Genomic DNA, 26,775 nt, shown 5'->3' on the forward strand with positions numbered 1-26,775 from the left:
CAGTCGTTTTTAGAGGACAGATCCTTTGTAGTCTTTGAAGAGGAAATCACCTCAAAGCGAATACCCCTTAGATGTGGGGTTCCCCAGGGATCTTCCCTGAGCCCCACTCTATTCAATGTCTATATGAGTTCCCTGGCAGATGTTGTAACACCTTTTGGCATTCAGATCATTACCTACGCTGATGATACCCAGTTGGTGGTTTCACTAAATCAACTGGACGATTCAGGCTCCAAGCTAGCCTTATGCCTTGAAAAGGTGTCGAGTTAGATGGACAGCTCTTGCCTAAAACTCAATGGAGCTAAGACTGATCTGATGCTCTAAGGTAACTCAACTTTGTTGAGCATAAGCTCATTCTGGCCCAGTTGTTTGGGGACACCACCTGTCCCAAAAGAACAAATTAAGAGTCTCGGGGTATGGCTGTATTGCAATCTTGATTTCCAAGAGCAAGCACGCAAGGTTGCAGCCTGTTGTTTTGGGATGTTAAAAATGCTAAGAAAGATCCTTCCCGTGCTACCCTTCATCGCTAGAAGACTACTGGTCCAAGCATTGATTTTGTCACGCCTTGATTATGCTAATGCTTTATATCTGGGAGCCCCACTCACCACCACCAAAAAATTGCAGAGAGTACAAAACTGTGCAGCACGTCTGCTTATGAATACTTCTAAGCGCCTTTCAGCTAAACCTGCGCTTGCATCACTTCATTGGCTGCCCATACAAGAGAGAATCCTTGTGTATCACACACAAAGTTCTCTCAGGGATAGGCCCGCCCACCATCAGTTCCATTATTCAACCTTATCGCCCTAATTGGTCTTTAAGGTCAGATGATAAACTATTGGCGGTAGTTCCAAAAATAAGAAAAATACGAAGCGGAGGGCGCTGCTTCCCGTACAATGCCACAAAACTGTGGAATCTTTTCCACTTGGTATTCGCCTCAAGTCAAATCTTGGCCAGGCAAGACATGTTCCACCACTGCCCATTGGTAGTTTTCAGGACCTGGCCTTTAATGTCAATTATGCGAGTAGGTTCCCTGAACTTTGACTTTCCTTTTGCAACATCAACGGATCTTTAATTCGAACATACTCCCCCAATGCAACATTGACACACCGTTTCTTCTTTTATATGCTCATTTTTTTTACACCTCACACGATTGTATTAGTCACTGAAATATTTGGCCTTCCTTGCCTCACCCAACACATTGCACTCTTCACACAAAGCCTTGATTTTCCACAAAGGGTTCAATAAAGCGGCACATTTCCTGCCTTTCATCAACTCAAATGGTACTGAACCAGTAACAGAGTGTAGTGTAGTCCTGTAACCCCATACTAAGTCTCTGATGGCAGCTTCACAAACAACTTTAGCCTTAATAGAACTCTGAATGCATTCCACCAGTACCCTATTGAAACTCTCAACGTTACCATTTGCTTGGGAATGATACAGTGGTGTGCTTAAATGCTTCAGCCCCACTTTGGTTAAGAAGTGTAACATGGTGAATGAGGTGATTGTACCCCATTGTCTGTCAATAGTTCCTCAGGAGCCCCTTCCTTGCTGAACACATCCTGTAAGAAATGAACCACTGACTTAGGTTTAGGTTCCAAAACACCTCTCATTTCTATCCACCTGGACCGATGATCTATTAATACAACAAAATACTTCATACTGTTTGGTCAAACGTGGAAAGGGCGTAATAGATCTACTGCCACACTCTGTCTGGACACAACACAGGCTTCGGAGACATGAATATTGTTTGGTACTATAAGAACACTGTACACACTTCCTTGTTAACAATCTCCACCTCTCGATCCACAATAGGCAACCAAAAGTCATGCCTTACTCTTCGTTTTGCAGCTGACATCCCAAGTGACCAGAGTGAGCTGTCTCTAATGTTCTTTGTCTGAAGCACCTTGGTGGCACCAATGTGCCATCCCTAAATAGAAAATTGTTTTCTGGAGATAGCTCGTCAGCAATTTTGCAAAACGGTTGTAAACTCACATCAACTGACTTTTCCTTATGCCAACTTATGATAGCAAAGTTCATAACCTGTTTCAACACATCCTCCCCCCGAGGGAATTTTGCCACTTTTCCAGATCAGAATAAATCACCATGTCCTCAACACTTGCAATGATGCATTCCTCTATTTCCTCTTGCTCTTTCGTATCCAACTCACCATCCTCCATGAGTAATCTAGATAAAAAAATCTGCCTCTAAGTTCTTTCCTCCTGCAATGTGGGTGGCAGTAAAGTTGAATTCCAGTTCCTTAGTTGGCAATCTTGCCAACCTAGCTGTTGCTCTCTTTATCTTAGTGCCGGACAATATATCAACCAATGGTTTATGGTCCGTTCTTAACCAAAACGTCCTGCCCCACGGATATGGTTTGAATTGTTCTATACCCCACACACAAGCTAAGATCTCTTTCTCTATCACTGAATACCTCTATTCCACTTCCTTCATCCTCCTGCCACCAATCATTTGTGATAGCACTGCTCCATATGTTTCATGACCCTCAGCATAGACCTGGTGTACTGGTGCTGCTACTAGGAAGGAAGAGGTGTGGCGCCGCGTCCAGGGCGACTGACGCCGGAATCTGGGGATCACGGTTCGATCCCCGGCGCCGACGGCAGATCAGCCCAGCACCATGCGACTCTGGGCAATAGCTTGCTTAATCTTCCCGACGGCCCCCAGCGCCTAGAGACCCTTACGGGTGATTGTTCGCGCTTTACAAATGTGGATTATTATTATATTTTGTTTAACTGGAAAAGGAGAGGTCCAAATAAAGTCTGCTCCTTTCTTTAATAGCACCCGGAAGCACTCCATGAGCCCTGAAACCTTTCTGATCAATTTTACATAAAATCCACACAATCCAATGAATAAGCGCATCTGAACTTTATCAGTCTGATGGGGAGCTTTGACAATACACTCTACAGTACTGGGTTTTTGTTTCACCTCATCCTTTGAAAGACTATGACCAAGATATTCAAATTCATTCACCCCAAATATAAATGTATCCTCTGCAACGGTCACTCAATTCTTGTGTAAGATCAACAATACTTCCTCCTCAACCCTAGAGTGTGTCTCTTTTGTATCCGCATGCACAAAAAAGTCGTCTTGGAAAACAACCACATTGGGTATATCTTGCAACATTCTGGTCATAACTTTCAGAAATATACTGACTGATGCCAGTCCAATGGCATACGGCGGAACTGAAAAGTACCATCGGGTGTATCAAAAGCTGTTAAATGACAGGACTGTTCATCCAAGACTACCTGATGGTACGCCGCACGAAGATCCAACTTCGAAAACCATTATGACTGGCCCACAGCTGTAATCAGATAGTCAATGCATGGAAAGGGCTAGATCTCCACACAGATCGCGTTGTTGAAAAAGTTTAGGTCCACGCATAAAAGTAAATCACCTATATTTTTCTTTGCTAACGTGATAGGTGACGGCCATAATGTGTCATCAACTAGTTCAATGAATCCATCATACTGTATAGTTTTTAACATATGTGTCAACTCACTTCTTATGCTATGTGGAACATTGCGGAGACCTATGCTTCAGTGGAGTTACTCCTTCTTTGACCTTAATAGTATGTACATAATCTTTTACTTGACCAATCTTATTCTGAGATACATTTTTTAATTTGTCTCGCCACTGCACCTAATCAGTTACTGAACTTATTAGTGAAACAGGACCCTTCTGACCCGGCTTGATAATCATGCCAAAAACAGCTTGATGTCACCATCCTAATACATTTATGCCTTTATAGGCTACATATACTTTTCCTTGTATAGTTTTACTGTCAAACGTTATGTCTCCCCAAAAATAACCCACCAGATCTATTCTATAGCCTAAAATGCTTTAGTCACAACATCTGGGGGTAACAATACTTTGTGTGACTAAAATTCTCTATATTTGTCGATTGATATGATTGATATTCTTCTGCCTCAGTCGATAAGAAGGGGCATTGTGATGATGGGAATTTTAACGGATACTAGGGGATCACCATACATTTTTTCATTATGTACATTTTATTTCCAAACAGTCCACCGACAATAATAACTCTTCTATTCTTTTCTCAACATTTTCATAATCATCACTCCCCCTTGGTCTTGAACACTCATAACAGGAATGCGTTTGCCCCCCCTGCATTCCTTTCCAAAGTGACCCACTTTTTTGGCACTTCTAGCATTCCTATTCAATTGCTGGACAATTTCTGAAATTCAACACGTTTGGTTGAGCCACATCAAAAACATGTTGATTTAGTTGAGGGATGACTCACAGAACGTCTACCGCCGCTACTGTCGTTTTCAATGCTACTTTTACTACCTCTGCTATGGTTTTCACTAGTCAGAGAACAATGTTGACCTTTATTCTGGGATCTAATATTCACAACAGGGACATGCAGATATGCAGCTTCCAGTTGCTTTGCATGCTGTTGTAAATACTCTATACCCCTGCCTATATCTATTGTTTCATCCAACGATGGGTTCTTCCATAACAATTTTGGTGTATCTTTTTTGAATTACACCTACAGACAATTTGATATTAAATCAATTGCGAAGTTAACTCCTCAAACTCACAGTAACTTGCCAACATCTTTAAAGCAGTTACATACGAGATTTACTTTCCCTTTACAACATGTACTTAGTAGTTTTACCTCAATCTGGAATTCATCCATATCCTCACTGTCGAGACCAGTATATTCTGGCCCTCAATTCCCAAGTTGTAGTACAACAAATTCCTTTTCCTATCCGCCTTAAATTTCAACCCATCAATGGCACCTAAATATGCGTTATGACCTGAACTTGCAACACCATTTTAATGATGGTTCACCAGGTTCCTGTAGAAAAGTACTAGGTGGGGGATTTACATCTTGATGGCTGGAGTATAAAGCAATGCAGCCATACAATAAATATATGGTAATGAACACTTTAGAAAAATATGGGTAACCGTATGTGATACTAAATAAATGTCATACTATATAGAAGTGGGAACTATAACAGTAAAGATGAGTCAATTGCTGAATTAATTTCTTAAATAGCGTGCCAATCGCTGCAGACACAATCAAAATGCTGAAGATAATGCTAAAATTGACAACTAAGCATGCCAATCGCTGTTGAAAAGAACACAACAGTTAAAACAAATTTTGCAATAAAATATCGTGCCAATCGCTGTTGACACCGTCTGGTAATATGGCTCCTGTATAGCGTGCCAGTTGCTGTTGAAACATATGGCATGCAGCACCTCGCTGATCCTCAAGGTCCTCAGAGGGCGCTGCACACTACTGGCAGTCGTTGAAAACAGTAGGCGGAAACAAGCTTTAATTCCTGTGAAGTTGATCTGCAACACCGAGATCCTTGATTTCAGCTGCACGACGGTAAGCCTCCTTTTTGTTTATGCAAGCCGATACTCACTTACAGTCAATGCCCATGCTGTGTTACACCCAAACATCTTTATAATTAACGCAAGCGGTTCCTCACTCGCAGCTCACACGGCTTCAAGCGCTGTGTCTATGACTGTCCTCACAAGAGCGCTGTGCCTATGATTGTCCTCACAAGCAGCTGTATTTAATAAATGCCCATCAAGATTGGTTCCTTGCGCACAAGATCCACAGTCAAAACTATTCCCGAACATGCCAAAAAACATTGTCTGGTAGTGGTAAAAAAATACACACCTTTGGAACTTTGCCTCACATAATGGGCACAGCTCATACGATCCCTGGGCCCCCAAACACAGCCATTACAGTACCTTGCCATGATAATTTGTAGAAACTTGTAAAAAAATTACCAGTCCAGATCCAAGCTTGTCGCCGAATTGTAAGGACACAATATCCAGCCAACTATGTGGTCTTCACTTATATTTATTGATATGTCAGGAACAACAATTTAGAAGTATGAAGGATCAGCACAAACTGCTGTCAATGTTCTCTCTTCATCATCACATTCTACCATACACATTCTATGTTACATCATCTCATATAAACCCATAAGTAATGTAATCTATAAAAATAAGCTCCTACTACTTTGTATATTCTAGACACCATAGATTTTTTGTCCTCAACTCGCTCGATCAAACATTTTGAACAGATCAGCCTTTGACCTGCAAAGAAATTGCAGATTACTATTGACAAAGACTGCAGCCAAGGGCATAGCCACTACTGTAACATAATCAACAGAGATGTGCTGAACGGTCATCTTCCTCATTGTAGTTTTTGCTCTGGCAAAAGAAAGCAGTGGAAGAAAAGCTGCAGTCACCGATTGGGCTATCTTGACAGAAATACTCATTTCCTGACTGACTGATTTATGGCATTTGTAACATACTCACTACCACCCAAAAGTAGGCCCTATCATGTTCTTACATAGAATACATAACTGGATGCAAACTTTGGAGCACTTTCTGAATTTGGAAATGTTGAGAAAATATCTTAGTTGCTTTCGGGGGGCAAATCAAGACAAATGGTCCAAGTAATGAAAAAGTTAATATTTTAAGAGGAAGCAAGTAGTTTGTTGTGTTACCTGAGATCCCTAATAGGATGGCAAAGAGACTCAGCAAGGAAGGTATTCGGAGGTCAAGTTGTTGATGCAGTTAAACATTTTACAACCCTGCTTAAATCAAATGCAGCCTCTGGCAAGAAGCCACTGCAGAGAACTCTTTGAAATGAAGACATGGTCTCTTCTTTTCAGAAGAGGGTTCTTTCTAAGATGAGTATTTGGTGCTCTCTGAATACAGCGGAGCTGTCCCGTGGGTAGCCCTGCACACAGACTATTAGAGAAATCTAAGCAAGAATTGAAGACATACCATTTTCCATAATCTTATGCTTGATGGAAATAAGTGATAAAATGGGTCTTAGCTTCAAAATTTGGTGGAAGCAGCTGTCTTTGACCTCTTCTAGTTCGGTGTCTATTGTACAGTTTTTTTTATTTTACTCAAAACATCCCCTTTTGGCCAAAGGCCTCGAGAATTGGGAAAGATATAAAGTTGACTTTACCTTTGAGACCAAACAATGTGTTTTCGGTTTAAGAATTATCATGTTGGACAGAGCTTTTATTCATCCAAAGTTTTAGCTTCTCCAATACTTCGTCACCATCACACCCGCATAGAGTACTCTTTCCGCAACCGTCTATATTAAATCACTGCGAGGTCACCTCTAGTACCTTTGCTTATTTGCTGAAGTCCATCTGAACTCACATGTGTGCCAGTGCTCTGTCACGGATGCAAGACGCTGTCGTAATTAGCAAAAAGTGTTCCTTAAGAGCAGAATGCCGACAGGCACTCAATCGTGTCATAAAATTGCGAAGAATGGTAACAATCATTATAATTCTTCAATAAACTGGCATTTAATGTGACACCCTCGAGTGCCTGTCATCAATCTGCTCTGAAACTGTAAATATATATATATGTTAACTGACAAAAAAACGAAGATTGCAGCGACGTTATAGTTAGGGAATAGAATTTAAGAAAACCTTAGAAATTCACTGAAAAAAAAAATTCAGTCATTTGAGATGTCACCAGTGATGTCACTGACCATGTCATGAGTGATGTAATATGAGAGCTCATAAGCAGTGCATTGCAGGGGCAAAGATTCTAGTTAGCTCAGGTAACTATAATTGTTGAATTACACTGGTGTTAGACGAGTAAATTCTGAGTCTACCTATAATGTCCCTGACACCTTTGTATTTTCAGTGAATTTCTAAGTTTAAAAAAAATGTTATTTCCAAACTACAACGTCGCTGCAGCCTTTGGTTTTTTAAGCAAATTTGAAAGATTTTGTTATTTTATTTCCTAACTGTAAACACTAACCTTCGATACTAAGTGTGTAAGTGAGTGCAAGAGTGTCTCAGTGGGAGTACAAATGTGAGTAGGTTTGTAAGTATGTGCGTGAATCATTAAGCGGGTCTGTGAGTTGTTGCGTGAGTCTCCGAGTAGATCTGTGAGTGGGTGAGAAAGACTGAGTGATTCTGTACATTGGGTGCATGATTGTCTGACTGTGTCTGTGAGTGGGTGCATGCATGAATGGGTCTGTGAGTGGCTGTGAGAGTCACTGAGTTTTTCTGTGAGTGGGTGCATGAGTGGGTTCTGCTCGTATTCTGTAGGCCTGGGCAGAGCTCACATTGTTTCACTCCACAGAGTTACCGAAAACTCTGCCAAAATCAGCAGAGCTCCATGAGCTGGCTGAGTATTGTTTGGCCACCCCTGATGAAGTCCCTTGGCTATTGAGAGTCGTTAGGCGCCAACAACCCCTATTGTTGCCACCAGTTGGTCCCCCACAGCGCGACTGCTGAGACCTCGAAGACCCCATCCACTTTCCCAACCACTCTGCAAATGCGTCTCCTTACATACCACTGGTTGGGGGATGAACTCCCCGTGACTGCTTAGGGTGATTGGGGGCCAAGAACCCCTATTGTTGCCACCAGTTAATCCCACACAATGGGATTGTTGAGACCTCATCGGAGGCCCCTCTCCCTTTCTCAACCACTCTGCAAATGCATCTCCTCTCACTCTACGGATTGGGGGATGAACTCCCCTTGGCTGCTGATGGTGGTTGGAGGCCAAGATCCCCTCTTGTTGTCACAAGTCCCCCACAGCGGGATTGCTGGGCTCATCTTAGGCCCCCGCGCCCTTTCTGAACCACTCTGCAAATGGACCTCCTGGAGCACTACTGGTTGGGAGATTAAGCTCCCTTGGCTGCTGATGGTCATTGGAGGCCAAGATCCCCTACTGTTCCCACAAGTAAGTACCTCACAGCAGGATCGCTGAGACCTCGTCGGGGGCCCCGCCCCCTTTCTCAACCACTCTGCAAACACACCACTTGGCACGCTACTGGTTGGGAGCTGAAGTCCCCGTGGCTACTGAGGGCTCATTGGGGGACAAGAACCTCTACTATTGCCACAAGTAACTCCGCCAAGTGGGATTGCTGAGACCTTGTCAGAGGCCATGCACCCTTTCTCAACCACTCTGCAAAGGAGCCTCCTGGCACACTTCTGGTTGGGAGAGGAAGTCTCCTTGGCTGCTGAGGGTCATTGGGGGCCAAGAACCCCTATTGTTGCCACAAGTAAGTCCCCCACAGCGGGACTGCTGAGACCTCATGGCCAGCCCCGCCCCCTTTCTTCATCACTCTGCAAAAACACCTCCTGGCGCACTACTGGTTGAGGGATGAACACCCCTTGGCTACTGAGGGTTGTTGGGGGCCTAGAACCCCTATTGTTGCCACTAGTTAGTTCCCCACAGTGCGATTGCTGAGATTTTGGCAAAAGCCGCGTCCCCTTTCTCAACCACTCTGCAAACGTGCCTCCTGGCGCACTACTGGTTGGGGAATGAAGTCCCCTTGGCTGCTGAGGGCCGTTGGGGCCAAGAACCCCTATTATTGCCACCAGTTAGTCCCATACAGCGGGATAGCGGAGACCTCGTCGGAGGCCCCACCCTCTTTCTCAACCACTCTGCCAACGTGCCTTCTCGAGCCCTACTGGTTGAGAGCAGGGCCGGACTGGGACCCGAAACCGGCCTTAGCAAACTGCTTGGCCGCCCCCCCCCCTGTGGGGCAGGAGAGGTTCGCCTGAGCTGTTTGCTAGGGCCGGTTTCGGACGTTTTTATTACAGGGGGCCGAAATTGCTGGCCCCTGGTAACAAAAATGGCCCCCAAGGGGCCCAAAACCAGTCTCCACCCTGGCGACCCACCAGGGAAACGCCTGGTGCCTGCTATGGCCAGTCCAGGACTGGTTGGGAGATCAACTTCCCTTGACTGCTGAGGGTCCTTGGGGGCCAAGAACCCCTATTGTTGCCACAAGTAAGTATCTCACAGCGGGATTACTGAGACCTCGTCAAGAGGCCCTGCCCCTTTCTCAACCACTCTTCAAACGTGCCTCCTGGTGCACTACTGGCTGGGGATGAACTCCCCTTGGCTGCTGAGGGTCAGAGGGGGCCAAGAACCCCTATTATCGCCACATGTAAGTCCCCCAGAGTAGGACTGCTGAGAACTCATCTGAGGCCCCGCCTGCTTTCTGAACCACTCTGCAAACGCACATCCTGGCGAAGTACTGGTTGGGGGACGAACTTCCCTTGGCTGCTGTGAGTCCTTGGGTGCCTAGAACCCCTATTGTTGCCACAAGTAAGTCTCCCACAGCGGGATTGCTGAGACCTTGTCCGTGGCCCCGCCCCCTTTCTCAACCACTCTGCAAAGGGGCCTCCTTGTGCACTGCTGGTTGGGCGATGAAGTTCCCCTGACTGCTGAGGGTCAATGGGGGCCAGGAACCTCTATTGTTGCCACAAGTATAACCCCCACAGTGGGATTGCTGAGACCTCGTTGGGATTACCGCCCTCATTTTCAACCACTCTGCAAAGGGGTCTCCTGGCACTCCACTGGTAGGGGGATGAAGTCCCCTTGCTGTAGAGGTTCTTTGGGGGCCAAGAACCCCTATTGTTGCCACAAGTAAGTCCCACACAGCGTGACTGCTGAGACCTTGTTGGAGGCCCGTCCCTTTTCTCAACCACTCAACAAACACGCCTTCTGGCGCACTACTGGTTGGGGGATGAAGTCCCCTTGCTGCTGGGGGTCGTTGGGGGCCAGGAACCCCAATTGTTGCCACAAGTAAGTCTCCCAAAGTGGGATTGCCGAGACCTTCCTTGAGGCACTTTTTCAATTACTCTGCAAATGCACCTCCTCACGCAGTACTGGTTGGGTGATGTAGTCTAGGGGTGAGCGTGCCGGTAAACTTTTCTTTGCCGGCGGTTGGGAGAGTTTTTGCAGGAAAAAAGTTCAAAGCAGAGCGTGGAGTGGCAAAACTCTGCCAGCAGAGCAGAGTTTACCGCCACCCCTAGTTTTCTGCTCACTTCTGACTTTTATTTTGCCTCTTTCTGCTCGTTTCTGTATTTTGCCTCTTGCTGTTTGTTTCTGACATTTATTCTGCCTCTTGCTGCTCATTTCCCACGTTTAGTTTGCCTCTTTCTGCTTACTTCTGACCTCTATTCTGTCCTTTTCTGCTTATTTCTCACTTTTATTTAGCCTCTTCCTGCACATTTCACACATTTATTCTGCTAATTCCTGTTTGTTTCACACCTTTATTTTGCTTCTTTCTGCACGTTTCTGACCTTTATTTTGCCTCTTTCTGCTCGTTGCTGACCTTTATTCTGCCTCTTTCTGCTTGTTTCTCACCTTTACTTTGCCTCCTTCTGCTCGTTGCCAAACTTTATTCTGTCTCTTTCTGCTCGTTTCTGATCTCTATTTTGCTTCTTTCTCGTCTTTTCCCCCTGGGACCACAGGGGGAGCCACAAGGTCCCTGCCTCCTGCGGGAGCCAGCATTGCTCTCATATGCAGGGAGCTGCTAAACATGCAGCACCCTGTCAGTCAGAGCAATCTTTTCATCTATTTCCCTAGCCGAAACCTCCTCATCCAGCAAGCGTGAGCATTTATCACCCCTTGCTGGCTGGAAGCGGAGTGTTTTCTCTGACTTGGTGGGAGCAGTCAAAGCTCCCGCCAAGTCTGAGCAAACAGCTATGTCCCAGGGGTGGGCACCCCAGGACAAAGAACGGAGACGACCCTGGGGGTGGCAGTCCTCAGGGCCATCATTTGCTCCAAGAGGGAGGCCACGCGGCCCCCCTCCATTGATCTGCACAGGCAGGCCCCGGGGAGGTGGGTCCCTGGAGCAATATATGGCCGGGGAGGGGGGCCACACAGCCCCTCTCCCGATTAAAAAAAAATATTTGGCACCGAGAAGGTAGTGGTCATTGGGCCTATAGAGCCTATGGAGGGGGGCCTGTGCGCCCACCTCCTTTTTATCACTAAAGCCCCCAGAAGCTGTCTTCAAAACAAGCAGTGGAGACGGATTTGCAGATTAAAAAGTGATTTTTGGCCCTGTAGGCCTCACGGGGGACTCCACCACCAGAGCTAGGGGGCCAGGGTATTCTTACCAACCCCCTTTTCTTTTTTAAAACTATTTTTGTGGGACTCTGCTGAAGCACAGTCCAAAGATGGCTGCCAACACTTCCTGGTTGAAGTGGTGGCAGCCAATCAGATCTCACCATGAGATCTGTGCTTAGGTTCCGCCCAGATATCCTTATTTGCTTCCCCTTACATTTCTCAACAACTAATGAATGAATTTACACCGGATAACCAAAATCTACCTTCCTGCCAAATTTGGTGTAATTCTGTCCAGCGGTTGGGGCTATGGTAATTTTTAAAGCTCCCATGGGAAATCGTATAGTTTTCTACCTCCCTTTTTCTCGGTCCCTGTTTGATGGATCACCCCAAAAGGTTCCATGGACAACAAGATTCACTATGACACTTTTGATGGAAAATTTTGCGAAGAATTGTCAAACGGAGCCAAAGATATAGGCAAGTCAAACAAGCATTGGCATAGCGAATAGGTCTCGCCTTTGGGACCTTATAAGTGTTTAGCCATGCAGCACATTATACATTCCATTACAAGTTTGCATTGCCAAATGAAATGTATCTTTTAGTCATATATAAAGTACATTATGCAAAGTTCCCCGTTGCTTGTGCTCTACATATATATATATATATATATATATATATATATAATATATATATATATATATATAATATAACAGTAAATGGCATAATCGCCCTGCCTCTTAAAATACATACTCAACAGTACTTGACATACGTGCAAGAGTAGAAACTGAAATGTGCAATAAGAAACATGAAGGAATGTCCCCGCTATCCTAAATTTTAATGGGCAGTAGCTCCATATATAATAACAGTGTCACCCACAGAAGAAATGAAATCACAGTTATTTATTCATCATATTTTAAAATTCATTACTTTTTTTTGTACAAAAAATGTTTTTCCACAAATGTTTTCTTTTTTTCACATAAATATTTTAAGTGAATAAATGTGAATACACAATAAATAACACCATTCATATGTACAATAAGCAAATAATCACAAGACAGAACAAGCCCTAGGAAAAAAGAAAAATTGACAACACTATACAGTGGATCAACTCACTACCAAATAGACCATGACTGAGTAACAAACCTACATGAATGTGAAACAAAAAAAACTATCCTAACAGGACAAAAAGAAAAAACATAACACAGAAACTACAAAACCAATACATCACTTAAAGCACATATAACGACAAAGGTGAAAACCGCTGACGCGCGTTTCGGATATGCCACTGCTTGAGGTTTCCTTCATCAGGGCGCAGACTTCGTCATTTTGGTTTGTAGCCAGGAAAAAGCCATCAACAATCACAATACACAGTGTGTAGTGTATAAAGCAAAATATCCAAAGGCCTAGTGTTAGGGCCACACTGGAATAACAGTAGACCGGAGGGCAGTGTGTCCAGACGGGAACAAATGTAATCTCAACTACTCCAATGGAAACTTTCTAAGGCCGTAATTCATCTGATATTGCTGAAATGGAGATCTCTCCATAGTATCCCCAGGAGATAAGGTATCTGTAAGGATTTTGAACACGGAATGAATCCCAAAATATCCTCAAGCATGCCAATGCAACCAAGTCCCAGGGCAATAAGACATAATTTCGAATGTTGTTCGCCAGTGCCGTAAAAGATACCTCCCCAGGATTTTTGCCGGTGAAATGTGCTACAAACCTCCACATTCCTCTCAAATAATTATCATTATTAATTGTATTTTTAGAACTGTACCTTTTGTCAGTCTTACTGTGATGTGGAGACACTAATCATCAAGGAGAGAAAAGGACTTTAACTAGGTCTATGGAACCTCCAGCATATGCAGCCCTTTTGAAAAGCAGGCAATTTGTCTAATGATTATTTTTAACTTTCAACATTTGACAGACTGTCAGCAGAAGCAGGTCCAGCTACATTGCATGTTTCCTGCTTTCTACCTGGGAGAGCAATCAATAGTCCCTACCTAGTGTTTGACAGTATTCGGGAAAGTAGCATCTGTTTAGTAGTGGTGAATACTGTATTTGGTTAAATAACCATCAAAGTACACACAACAAATTAAAACAAGCTCAAACAGACAATCAATACGCAGGAAAAAAATACTAGGACCTATATACACCAATACAGCCTCACTACAATTATCAAAACACATGTCAATACGTTCATTAAGATATTCATAATAACAATAATGTACATAATTCCAGCATTTCCCTTCAGGAAGGTTAAATACATAAAAAGCACAACAAGCTAAAATATATATTACTTCAAGTATCGACCACTCTAGCCACCAGGTTCACTTTATAGTAATTAGTTTGAACCAGCAACAATTTCCCTCCTACAGATAGGCAATTCTATCTTCACCAACCATATAAGGGCTGTGCAAACATACAAAAAAGTGACCGTGCATAATGCATAAAATACATATACTTAACTGCAATACATAATGGAAAAGGAACAACAAAAGAAACTCATTATTCCAAAGCCTTTAGGATTTTTCCTCTCCTAAAAAACATTGCTTCTAAAAATGTACTTACAGCAAATACTTTTTTTTGTGATGTATCACTTTTCAGGATCCTAAAGGCTTCTAAGTGACTGCCTGTGGTCATGCTACGACAGATGGCAACTAGCCATTTACGGCGTATGTAAAAGTACTCCTTGCAAAAAAACAGTACATGCTTTTCATGTTCCGGTGCCAGGTCGCAAATAGGGCAGATTTCAGTTTCTTTGTTTACCGACCATTTGCTTGTAGGGATTCTCAGTAGTAAAATTCCATCAACGAAATCTTATATACAAGTTTCTGGTTGGAGATGGGAAACTGTAATCTAAAAATTCTTCAAATAGTGGCGAGTGCTTATGAGCCAAGAACGTGATAGTTGCAGGGCCATTGTGGGTATTCATAACAGATTGGTCATTTATATAAGCCCAATACCTATATTTAAGTAGTTTAATATCAGATATTAAAATAGAATTGGTCTCATCCCACAAGTTCTGCATACCGAGTTTGGAAAACCATGCAGAAACAGATTTAACCCAAGGAATTTCCCTAGCTCCTTGAAGGTTCATTACCTCTACCAGAGAGTCTTTAAAGACTATAAGTTCTGGCGAAGACCATAGTCGGATCAAATATACTAAGGTTTTCAAAACGGCCCGGTGAGCATCTCGTTTTAGTCCAACATCAAGATACATGGGGACTAATGGGGTACTAGATGGTAAACATAATAGCCATCTAAAAAAGCTGTTCTCAGCAATGGTTAACAACTGCACATAGCATCTGTTTAAAATAAATAAATTTCATGAGGCAGACGTGTCTAAAATTAGTGCAGGAGCAGCAGCGGCGAACTGGAACGGCGCATGGTCTTGTGGACACATTCATTATGCTACTGGGGCGTAAACTGTGTCACATAAATTTGTGTGTGATCCTGGAAGTGTGCAAAAATGTTGTGTTAATGGCCAATTCAGTCTGAAGCCACTATAATGAAAACATGCACCAGTGAGCACAAGAATATTAAGAATCCATTACTAAAAACAAGGATTGGGTGCCCTAGGTATACTTCTCTATTTCTCCATTTGCTCTCTGTTCACGTTGCGGCGTTACCCGTGCTCTTACTAAAGAAAGGAGGCCCATGAAAGACAATAAACATGTTTTATTGTTACATATTCTTTCCTGCAGCATGCTCAGAAGGCAGCGTTACGTGCTGGCATCACACGCTGTAATTACAACAGGGCGGTACAAAAGGGAGTGGTGATGGACGGAGCATCAGAACCAATCAAACACTCACACCTAGATTCGGGAGGAGCCTAGCGCGCAACCAAGATGGCCGCGTAGGTGCGAGGCTCCCGAGGACCTCCGCAACCTCCCACGACTATCCTGAATTTATCCTGTCTCGGATGAGGGGAATGTGTTGGTGAGCCTGAGCTGAGGTGGCACCCGTTTCCCGTTGTCAAATCGGACCTCGGACACCGGAGTGAGCACCGATTGAAGTCTGCGGCCTTCTCCTCGCCAGACCCCGGATTTGCGCTGAGGGGTGACCCAGTGACAAAGTGAACAACAGCGGCGGGCCGGGCCTGGCGAGTCGCGCACTCCGCGCTTTCGCACCCCCTTGCAATCACTGCAGGGTTGGGTCGCGGGGCTCTTTGCGTTGGTGTGGTCTCGCTGGGAGACTTGGCCTGCCCGCCGGCTGTGACCCACCCCGCCGATCGGGGGTGGCCCCCCCCCGGAGCTTGTGGCCCTGATTGCCTGCCCTTCACGACGTGACTGGTGCGACCGGGAGACTAGTGGCCATGGCCACCAAACAAGATGGAGACCGGGCAAAGACCAAGCCGACCCGGCGTGGCACCACTCATCAGGCCAATAGTATGGACCGCTATACCCTCCAGAAGGGATCTCCCGGCGGACCGCACAAATCCCCTGAGGACCCTCCTGATGCCCCGGACCTGCCCACGGATCTGACTCTGCGGGATGTCATGGGCGCCATTGCCGAGATGAAGGCCTCGGTAGGCCAGCGGTTCGACACACTGGCACAGAAGATCGACTCGGTCCTCGTGGATGTTGGCCTGGTGAGGGCCGATCTTTCCAAGACCAACGACCGAGTTGATTCTTTGGCCCACACCGCATCGGGCCTTACTACTGATGTGGCGGCGCTACAAACAGAGGTGCGCCGGCTTAGTCAGGCGAGCGCGCTTATGGATCGGCGCCTGGAGGACTCCGAGAGTCGGGCCCGGAGAAACAACATCCGCATCATCGGAGTACCCGAGGGACGGGCGGAAGCGGCGGCGGACCTATTTGTGGAGCACCTGATCGCTACCCATCTCCAGCCGCGGGGGTTGAGTAAATTCTTTGCGGTGGAGCGGGCCCACAGGGTTCCCGGGGGAAGGCCGAAGGTCGGGGCCCCTCCGCGGCCCCTCATTGCCCGGATTTTCAACTTTCGGGACAGAGACGCTATCCTGCAAGCCTCCAGACTTTTGGGGCCGGTTAAGCTTGACAACATGGAGGTGAACTTTTATCCGGATTTCACCCCAGCGGTCCAGAAGCAGAGACTGAGCTTCCAAGGCGTCAAGCGCCGTCTTCGGGACTTGAACCTTAAATACGCAATGCTCTTCCCAGCCAAGCTGCGAGTGGAGGTAGAGGGTCGCACGCACTTTTTTGATCACCCCGATGCGGCCGGAGACTGGCTGGACACTCTGTCTGGGGATCGTGATCTGGGGGGCGGGGGGGGGCGGCGGGGGGGGACGGCACACTGGATCGGGACTGAGGGGGTGATGTTGGGCTTCACTCTGGACAAAAATGTTGCCACTCTCGATTAAGCATCTGTCTGTATAATTTCCCCTCCTATGGAGGTTGTATGGGGTCTCTTGGGGGTTCTCCCTCCTCCTCTAGGGGGCTTAGCTAGTTTTTATTATATATATGGGGCGACAGGCACACTGCACGTTGGGGGGGCTGTTCGGGCTCATGCAGGGGTGCAGGGAGGGGGGAGTTTTGTTGGGGTGGGTGGGTAGGGATGGGGGGGTGTTGTTTGTTTTCACCACAAGGCAAAAGTATCATTGTGCTAGCTCTATAGTGCTCTCGGGGGGACGAATGGTGGCTCTTGTCTATGATGGGGGGTAGGGAACTAACTCTGTTGTCCTGGAACGTGAATGGACTGGGGGACAGGATTAAACGTGGTGTGGTCCTGCAGTTCTTGAAGCGCATCTCGCCCGATGTAGTTTTTTTGCAGGAGACACACCTCATTGGCAACTCCTTCTGCGCCATGAATCGGCGTGGCTATCGCCTAGTGGCCCATTCGGGCTTTACGTCTGGCTCAAGGGGTGTGGGCATCATGGTTAAGAACTCGCTTCCGCTGGAGATTGATGAGGTGCTCCATGACGATAGGGGACGTTATGCGGTCTTGGTGGGAAGGATGGAGGGCAAAGTGGTGGTTTTTGTGTCAGTATACGTCCCACCGGGGCTGCAGTCGACTACCTTTGCGGACCTGGGGCGCCTCCTCCTTGGCCTTCCGGGGGGGGATTCTGGTGGTGGGGGGGGATTTCAATGCGGTGGTTTCCGGGACTGTGGATCGTCACCCCCCTAGGGACCTCCCCCGGGCCCAAGCGTGGCTCTCTGGTCTATTGGACACTTTGGGATTGGTGGATTGCTGGCGTTTAAAACATCCCACGCAGTTACAGTATACCTTCCATTCGGGGGCCCATGGTAGTCTCTCACGACTAGATTATGTCCTGGTCCCGGCGGCCTATGTTGGGAGGGTGGGAGAGGTGTGCCATTTGGCACGGGGTATCTCGGACCATTCCCCGCTCCTGTTACACCTGGACCTTTTTCCGAGGGGTGAGGGTAGGGTGGTCCCGATCAATCCCTGGTACTTGCGCGACCGCACTATTCGCGCTGAATTGATTAAATCCCTCCAGCGCTACTTTGACGAGAATGTGGGGTCCGTGCCTTCGGCTGTCTCATTGTGGGAGGCATTCAAGACAGTACTACGAGGAGAGGCCCTGTCCCTCATTTCCCACACCCGGAGGCGCGAGCGGGAGGAGGTGACCCGGGTGGAAGCTGAGATAGCCGAGTTGGAGGGTAATCTAGAAAGTGGGGTGATGGATGCTGTATTACATGTCCTCCAACTCAAGCAAGCGGCCTATAGGGCCCTCGTCACGGAGGCAGCCAGGGGCCTCAGTAGAGAGCAACAGGGGAGATTGTATGATGTGGGTGATAAGGCTGGTAAATTGATTGCGTGGCTGGACAAAAAGGAGAGAGCGATTCGTGTAGTCCCGCTGATTGAGAAAACAGACGGTGTGTGTGTTACTGAGCCGGAAGAAATTGTCTCCTGCTTCGCGGACTATTTCCGTGGGGTGTATTCCCCGGTGTCTTCCTGCTCTGAAGAGGATTCCCGTACCCTGCTCAGGGATATCGCACTGCCTTCCCTTTCGGAGGAGGACAGAGTGTCGTTGGACGCCGCTCCAACCTCCGACGAAATTGCCCTCGCCATACGTTCGGTCGCTTCCGGCAAGGCCATGGGTCCTAATGGTCTCCCCATCGAGTTGTACAAACTGAGACCGGATACACTGGCACCACATCTCCGATCGATGTTCCTTGAGGCCCATTCGGTGGGCTCCCTCCCGCTGGACCAGCGTCTGGCTACAATCGTGGTTATCCACAAGGAGGGGAGACCTCGGGACCGGGTTACCTCCTATCGGCCCATTTCGCTACTGAACGCAGAGCCTAAAATTCTCGCCAAGGTCCTGGCCAATCGGCTGGTCGGCGTGGTGGGCGAACTGGTTCACCAGGATCAGTCCGGCTTTATTCCCCATCGTAACACAGCTCTTAACTTGCGGCGTTTGCATGGGGTGCTTGCACGTGTTCAGTACATACGGGAGCCGGCCATTTTGGCATCCCTGGACGCCACCATGGCGTTTGATACGCTTGAATGGCCATACATCTGGGCGATGCTTGCGAAGTTTGGCTTTGGCGCAGGGTTCATCAGTTGGGTCAAATTGCTGTATTCGGGCCCATTGGCGCAGGTGGTGGTGAACGGCAGAGTATCGGCTCCGTTCGAGCTGGGTCGGGGCACGCGGCAGGGCTGCCCCTTATCGCCGCTCCTGTTTGCGCTTGCCTTGGAGGCCCTGGCAGAGTGGCTGCGGTGGGAGCCTTCCATCCGTGGTCTCCGTTGGACCCCCGAGCATGAGGTCCGCGTATCCCTATACGCTGATGACATCCTCTTGTACCTAGCTTCCCCACGTAACTCACTTATAGTACTGGTTGATGTTTTGCATTCATTTGGTCGTAACTCCGGCCTTGTCATCAACTGGGCTAAATTGTGCGTGTATGTTCTCTCTGGGGAGGCGCCCATTCTCCCGCGGGGCTGTCCGATCCAGATCGCCCCGCAGGGATTTCGGTACCTGGGCGTCTTCATTACTCTGGACCCGGAGGCCCGGTATGATCGGAACTTGCTTCCCCCCCCTCCAGCGCCTGAAGGAAGATGTCACGCGCTGGCGGCGCTTGCCGCTCTCGCCGCTCGGCCGGGCGGCATTGTTTAAGATGATGTCTCTGCCGCGCTTCCTCTACGCTTTGCAGAATACTATGGACCCCGTCCCAGCGCGCTACTTCCGTGAGGTGGAGAGTTTACAGCGCCGCCTGTTCTGGGACGGGAGGCCGCGTATCGCCCTGGCGAAGCTGACGCTTCCATGGTATGACGGCGGGATTGCCCTCCCGGATATCAAACGATACTATTGGGCCTCCCAGCTGGCTGCGATTAATCACGGCCTGTATGGGCCCGCTTTAAACCCGGCATTCGAAATGGATAAGACGCTACTCCCGGGTGGGGACTATAATCGAGCGCTCTACTCCAGCACGCCCGACGCTCGGCTGACCGGCCCCACGCGTGTCATGGTGTGAGTGTGGCACGCGGCTAATGTGGCGATGGGGTGGAAGGATCGTCTGACCCGGGCGTCACCACTATACGCGTCCGAGCAGTTGGGCTCCCTGTGGACCTCGAAGGGCTTCGAGAAGTGGGACATGATAGGCATTAGCAAGGTGGGGGATCTCTGGACGAGGGGAGGATTTAAAACGTTCGAGATGTTGCAGACGGAGTTCCACTTGCATGGCAGGGAGTACTTTCGGTATTTGCAGATCCGTCATGCACTGGGCTCCATCTTCCCGGACGTTGCAGCCATCCCGGAGTGTTCCCCCCTTGAGGATAGAGTGCTGGATGGACACGTTCCGGACAGCACGATCTCACTGATCTACAAAAAACTGATCAATGACCGCACGGGATTGCTGACTGCCCTTCGTGAGGCTTGGGTTGCCGATGGACTGGAGCTGGACGACGAGGACTGGACCCTTGCGGTGGCCTCCCCGAAAGAGGTGGCCATACCGGCCCGCCTTCGCTTCGTCCAGCTCAAGATACTCCACAGAGTCTACATGACGGGGCCGAGGCTTCTGCGTATGGGCTATGCTGTGGACGGGTTGTGTAAGCGTGGGTGTGGCGCTTTGGGGACCTTTCTGCATATATTGTGGGAATGCCCGGAGGTGGAGCGATTCTGGCGTGGTGTGCATGAGATCCTGCGTGTGGTTACGCATGTGGTGCTGCTACCCGAAGCGAGGAGATGCCTGTTGAATGTGTGGGAACCTACCGACTACTCGGCGCCACAGACGTGGTGGGTGACTCTGGGATATATGGTGGCCAAGCGTGATATTGCTCAACTGTGGGGATCTCAGAGGTCCCCGACTGTCTCGGCCTGGAAGGAGCATATGGATTGGTGCATGTTTCGGGAAAAGGTGGTGTATGTTTCGAGAGGTAAGCCTGGGACATGGGTGAAAGTCTGGGGCCCCTGGAACGCCTACCGCGGGGGAATCTGTACTCCACCGTTATTGCCCGATCCGTCGCCTGCCCCATCCCCGTAGCCGACCCATCTTCCCTGTTCCGGGCATTGAGTTATACCCAGCCCTAATCCTGATCTCTTCCCCTTCTTGATACTCCTATGGATTGGTAGGGTCCCCCTCTCAGGGGAGCACATGCTGCTATTTCCGATTGTAGATTGCCTTGTGGTTTTTTTTTTTTTTTTTTGGTTGTTATTTCAGTTTAAAATGAAACCGTACAGTGGGGTCCGGAAGGTGTGGCTATCAACGCTGCTAACTCCTGTGCATCTTCCTCAGCCGCAACGCGCGCTCTACAATGTGTATCATATGCTCCTTTTGTTTATTAGCGGCCGGCCGGAAGGTTGTAGGCCCATCTTTGTATATTTTTTGAGTTTTGTAATAAACGGTTTAAAAAAAAAAAAACACTCACACCTAGTCAACAGATCTGGGTTTGATCCATCACCGTTCTTTAGCCCACTCTGCCACCCCAGTTCAGACATGGCCATATGCAAATCAGTCTGACCCTGTGCCTCATGGGAACAGTCCAGCCCGAACTGCCAAGCCATGCCTTCCCTGGACCGGAAACAAGCTTCCTAGGACCGGTTTCTGGCATTTCAGCCGTGTTCAACCAGGCTTGCTTGAATCCAGTGGCAAAGTGAGCAAGGGACTCACGTCTGAGCATACCCTGCCAACTTATGGCGAACAAAGCGGTACAAAAGGGGGTGGTGATGGACGGAGCATCAGAACCAATCAAACACTCACACCCAGTCAACAGATCTGGGTTTGATCCATCACCGTTCTTTAGCCCACTCTGCCACCCCAGTTCAGACATGGCCATATCCAAATCAGTCTGACCCTGTGCCTCATGGGAACAGTCCAGCCCGAACTGCCAAGCCATGCCTTCCCTGGACCGGAAACAAGCTTCCTAGGACCGGTTTCTGGCATTTCAGCCGTCTTCAGCCTGGCTTGCTTGAATCCAGTGGCAAAGTGAGCAAGGGACTCACGTCTGAGCATACCCTGCCAACTTATGGCGAACAAAGAGGTACAAAAGGGGGTGGTGATGGACGGAGCATCAGAACCAATCAAACACTCACACCCAGTCAACAGATCTGGGTTTGATCCATCACCGTTCTTTATCCCACTCTGCCACCCCAGTTCAGACATGGCCATATGCAAATCAGTCTGACCCTGTGCCTCATGGGAACAGTCCAGCCCGAACTGCCAAGCCATGCCTTCCCTGGACCGGAAACAAGCTTCCTAGGACCGGTTTCTGGCATTTCAGCCGTCTTCAGCCAGGCTTGCTTGAATCCAGTGGCAAAGTGAGCAAGGGACTCACGTCTGAGCATACCCTGCCAACTTATGTGGATCTGCAGCTCTACATGCCAAGAACAGATGCATACTGCTAAGCAGCATTTTCCGTTCGAGGCATATGAGCTGCAGATTACACACTTTGCATAGACTGTACAGCAGTGTCTTCCCTAGCGGTGGTCACCTGTATTGGTTGCAGTAGTTTGAAAGAGTGTTTTAAGAACAGCTTGGCCTACAGAAGCTTGTTGTTTGGCCTGCACGTCAACACAATAGTGTTTAGTGAAGGTGTGTGTTGTAAACCATGTCGCTGCCTTACAAATGTCTTCTAGGGGAATGTTCCCTAAGAATGCCGTGGAAGCCCCTAGTTTGCGTGTTGAATGCGCTCTAGGGGAATTGTCAATGTGCGTTTAGCCGTTTGGTAGCATATTTGGATACATTTAACAATCCACCTTGCAATCCCAGCTTTTGAGATGGGATTACCTTTATGAGGTGGGGGGGAAGCTACAAACAAGTGTTTTGTCTTTTTTTTTTTTTTGTAAATATTTTTATTGAAATTAAGACATAAAACAGTACACATTGGCATCAGAGTCAGTAGAGTACTTGTCCAGTGCGAGTAGAAGGAAACATTCATGACATGGTGAAAAAGAGTGGGCGCAAGTGTTTTGTCTTTTGAAAGGATTTAGTCCTGTCAATGTAATAAAGTATAGCTCTTTTGACGTCTAGTGTGTGAAGAGATCTCTCTGCTACGGAGTCTGTATTTTAAAAAAAATACGGGTAACTCCACTGATTGGTTAAGATGGAATGCAGAGATGACTTTAGGAAGGAATTTTGGATTTGTTCTGAGAACCACCTTGTTACGATGTATTTGTAAGAAGGGTTCTTGTATGGCTAAAGTCTGGATCTCACTTACTCTTCTGCGAGAGGCGATTGCAATAAAGAAAGCTACTTTCCATGTGAGGAACTAAAGTTCACATTTATGTAGAGGTTCAAATGGGGGTCCCATGAGCCTAGTAAGTACAATGTTGAGATTCCACACCGGAGAGGGAGGTAATCTGGGACAAATTATTCTTTTAAGGCCTTCCATGAAGGTTTTAATTGCTGGGACCCTAAAAAGTGACAAGTGGTGTCTGTTTTGTAAGTAAGCGGCAAGTGCTGCTAGATGTAGACATATGATTGAGTATGCTAAATCACATCTTTGCAAATGTAGTAAGTAGCAAATGATGTTCTGGATGGACGCATCCAGTGGATCAATATTATTGCTAGTGCAGTAAATGGCAAATCTCTTCCATTTTGCCGCATAGCAAGCTCTAGTGGTAGGGCGCCTGGCTTCTTTAATGATGTTCATACAGTCCGGTGGAGGTTAAGGTAACCAAACTCTAGGACTTCAGGAGCCAGATTGCTAGATTCAGCGAAGTTGGATCGGGGTGCCTTATCTCTCCATGGTTCTGCGTTAGTAGTGATGGGGAGAGGCGTAGTTTTTGGTGTGGAACTAGTGAGAGTTCCAACAGTGTTCTGAACCACGGTTGGCGTGCCCATGTGGGAGCTACTAGGATCATTTTGAGAGACTGTTGTCTGAGCTTGTGTACCACTAGTGGAATCAGAGGGAGTGGCAGAAAAGCGTACGCAAATCTGCTTGACCAGTTCATCCATATCGCATTGCCCTTGGACAGCGGGTGTGGAAACCTGGCGGCGAAGGTTAGGCATTTTGCGTTTTCATGTGTGGCAAACAGATCTATGTCTGGTTGGCCCCACATTTGGAAGAATGGTAAAAGAACTTGTGGATGTAGCTCCCATTCGTGAATCTGTTGTGTCTGTCGACTCAACAGATCCGCAATCTGATTGTGAACTTCTGGAAGGTGTTCTGCAAGCAGGTATATGTTTTGTGGGATGGCCCATCTCCAAATCTTCTGTGCGAGCTGGGACAGCTGCAGAGAATGTGTGCCTCCTTGTTTTTGTATGTAATACATGGCTGTCATGTTGTCCGTTTGGATCAGGACAGCTTTGTTGGGTACATGGAGTTGAAATGATTGCTAAGAATATTGCTAGTAGTTCTAGATGATTGATATGGAGCACCTTCTGTTGAGTGGACCATTTGCCTTGAGTTGTGTGATTGAGGAGATGGACTCCCCATCCTGTGAGTGATGCGTCTTGTTAGAACTATCTGTGGAACAGGCTCGAGGAACGGCCGCCCCTTGGATAAATTTGTTGTGTTCCACCACTGCAGAGAGCGATGTGCGCGGCTGTCCACCAACACCAGATCTGTAAGTTGTCCTTGAGCCTGATTCCACTGATGTGCTAGACATTCCTGTAAGGGACACATCTGAAGTCTTGCAGAAGGTACAATAAATATGCAAGATGCCATCATGCCTATGAGTTGCATGAACACTCTGGCTGGGAGAGAGTGTTGGGCTTGAAATTTGGAAAGGAGAGCTTGTATACTGGCTATCCTGGCTGGACTGGGATACGCTAGAGCTGTGGAAGTGTTTATTGTGGCCCCTAGATATTGGTGTACCTGAGAGGGCTGGAGATGCGACTTGTTGTAGTTGATCGTGAATCCCAAGTTGTGCAGTGTTTGGACGGTTTGATGAGTGTGTTGAACACACTGGTTGAATGACTTGGCTTTTATTAGCCAGTCGTCCAGATTTGGGAAGACATGGATTTGTTGTTCCTTCTTAGGTGTGCTGCTACCACTGCAAGGCACTTGGTGAATACTCTGGGTGCGGTGGTGACCCCGAATGAATGACTTTGAACTGATAGGGTTGTCCGTCCACTACGAATATAGATACTTCCTGTGAGCAGGATGTATGGGAATGTGGAAGTAGGCGTCCTTGAGATCTAGTGTAGCAAGGAAGTCTCCTTGTTGGAGCTGTGGAAGCACCTGTTGGAGAGTGATCATGTGAAAATGATCCGAGTGTATATACAGATTGAGGGGTCTGAGGATGAGTATTGGCCTTAGGGTCCCGTCTTTTTTGGGGATTAGGAAATACAGGGAGTAAACCCCTGTTCCCTGATGTAGTAAGGAGACTGGCTCTATGGCTTGCTTTTGAAGCAGTGAGAGAACTTCTTGTTTCAAAAGTGTAAGATGTTCTGTGGATATTGGGCTTGGGTGGTATGTTTGGGGGGGTAGCTGTAAGTTTCAGGCAGTAACCATATTGGATAATTTGTTTTACCCACTTGTCTGTTGTGATAGAGTTCCAGACAGGCAGGAACTGATAATCTTCCCCCGACCGGAGAGGAATGGTCTGGGGGGAGCAGAGGATAGTCACTGTTTAGCAGCAGGGGAGGTGCAAGTGTTATTGTTACCTCGGCCTCTCCCTTTGTTGTTGTTCCCTCTGTATCCTCCTCTAACATATACTCTGTTGGGGGATGTTTGAGTGGTGTTTTTAAATGAAGATGAGGAGTCTGTACCCACGTTTTTGGAGGCTCCTCTATAAAAGGAGCGACGAAAGGAGCCACGTGTGTGTGGAGACTGCAGTGCTCCCATGGACTTTGCAGTCTCTGTGTCTTTTTTCATCTTCTCATGGGCAGTGTCCACAGCCGGTCCAAAAAGTTCTTCTTGATTTAATGGCTGATTTAGAATGGTTGTCTGGACCCCTTGCTTAAAGCCTGAAATGCGTAGCCAGGCATGCCGTCTGAGCAGAACACTAGTATTAATAGACCTAGAGGCAGTATCTGCTGCGTCAAGGGCGCATTTAATTGAGGCACTGGTTATTAATTTGCCCTCTTGGATTAGGTCATTTGCTTGAGTCTTGCATTGATCAGGCAAACGCTGTAATAGGGTCTCCAGCTGGTCATAGTGGGCCCTATCATATCTAGCCAGCAGTGCTTGAGTGTTGGCTATGCCCAGTGATTGGCCGCCTGCGTAGCTACCCTTTTGCCAGATGCATCTAGTAACTTGGATTCTTTATCCGGGGATGGTGCATCCCCGGAGGTTTGTGAATTGGCGCACTTCCTAGCGGTGGAAACCACTAGTGAATCCAAAGGCAGCTGTCCTTTAATTAACGCAGGGTCGTCAGGGGCAGGTCTATATCTTTTATTTATTCTAGGATTAACAATCCTAGCTCGTACAGGATCTTTGAATATTTCAGGGGCATGTTTAATGACCCCTTTAATCATTGGTAGTATTTGTACAGTTTTTTGGGACTGTTCAAATGTATCTAAAAGGAAATCCTCCTCTGTTGTGTCTGAGTGTATGTGCACACCATGAAAAACAGCAGCCCTATTAATGAGTTGTCCAAAA

General features: G+C 47.4%; 1 protein-coding gene across 1 annotated transcript in view; it reads right to left on the reverse strand.

Annotated features, from left to right (window-relative positions):
• MTR (5-methyltetrahydrofolate-homocysteine methyltransferase) overlaps window positions 1-26,775 on the reverse strand; it is a 456,618-nt gene that overhangs the window by 168,985 nt on the left and 260,858 nt on the right. The gene's annotated exons all lie outside the window — the stretch shown is intronic.

The sequence above is a fragment of the Triturus cristatus genome, chromosome 6, assembly GCF_964204655.1.
Source record: "Triturus cristatus chromosome 6, aTriCri1.1, whole genome shotgun sequence".
In the NCBI taxonomy this organism is placed as follows: domain Eukaryota; kingdom Metazoa; phylum Chordata; class Amphibia; order Caudata; family Salamandridae; genus Triturus; species Triturus cristatus.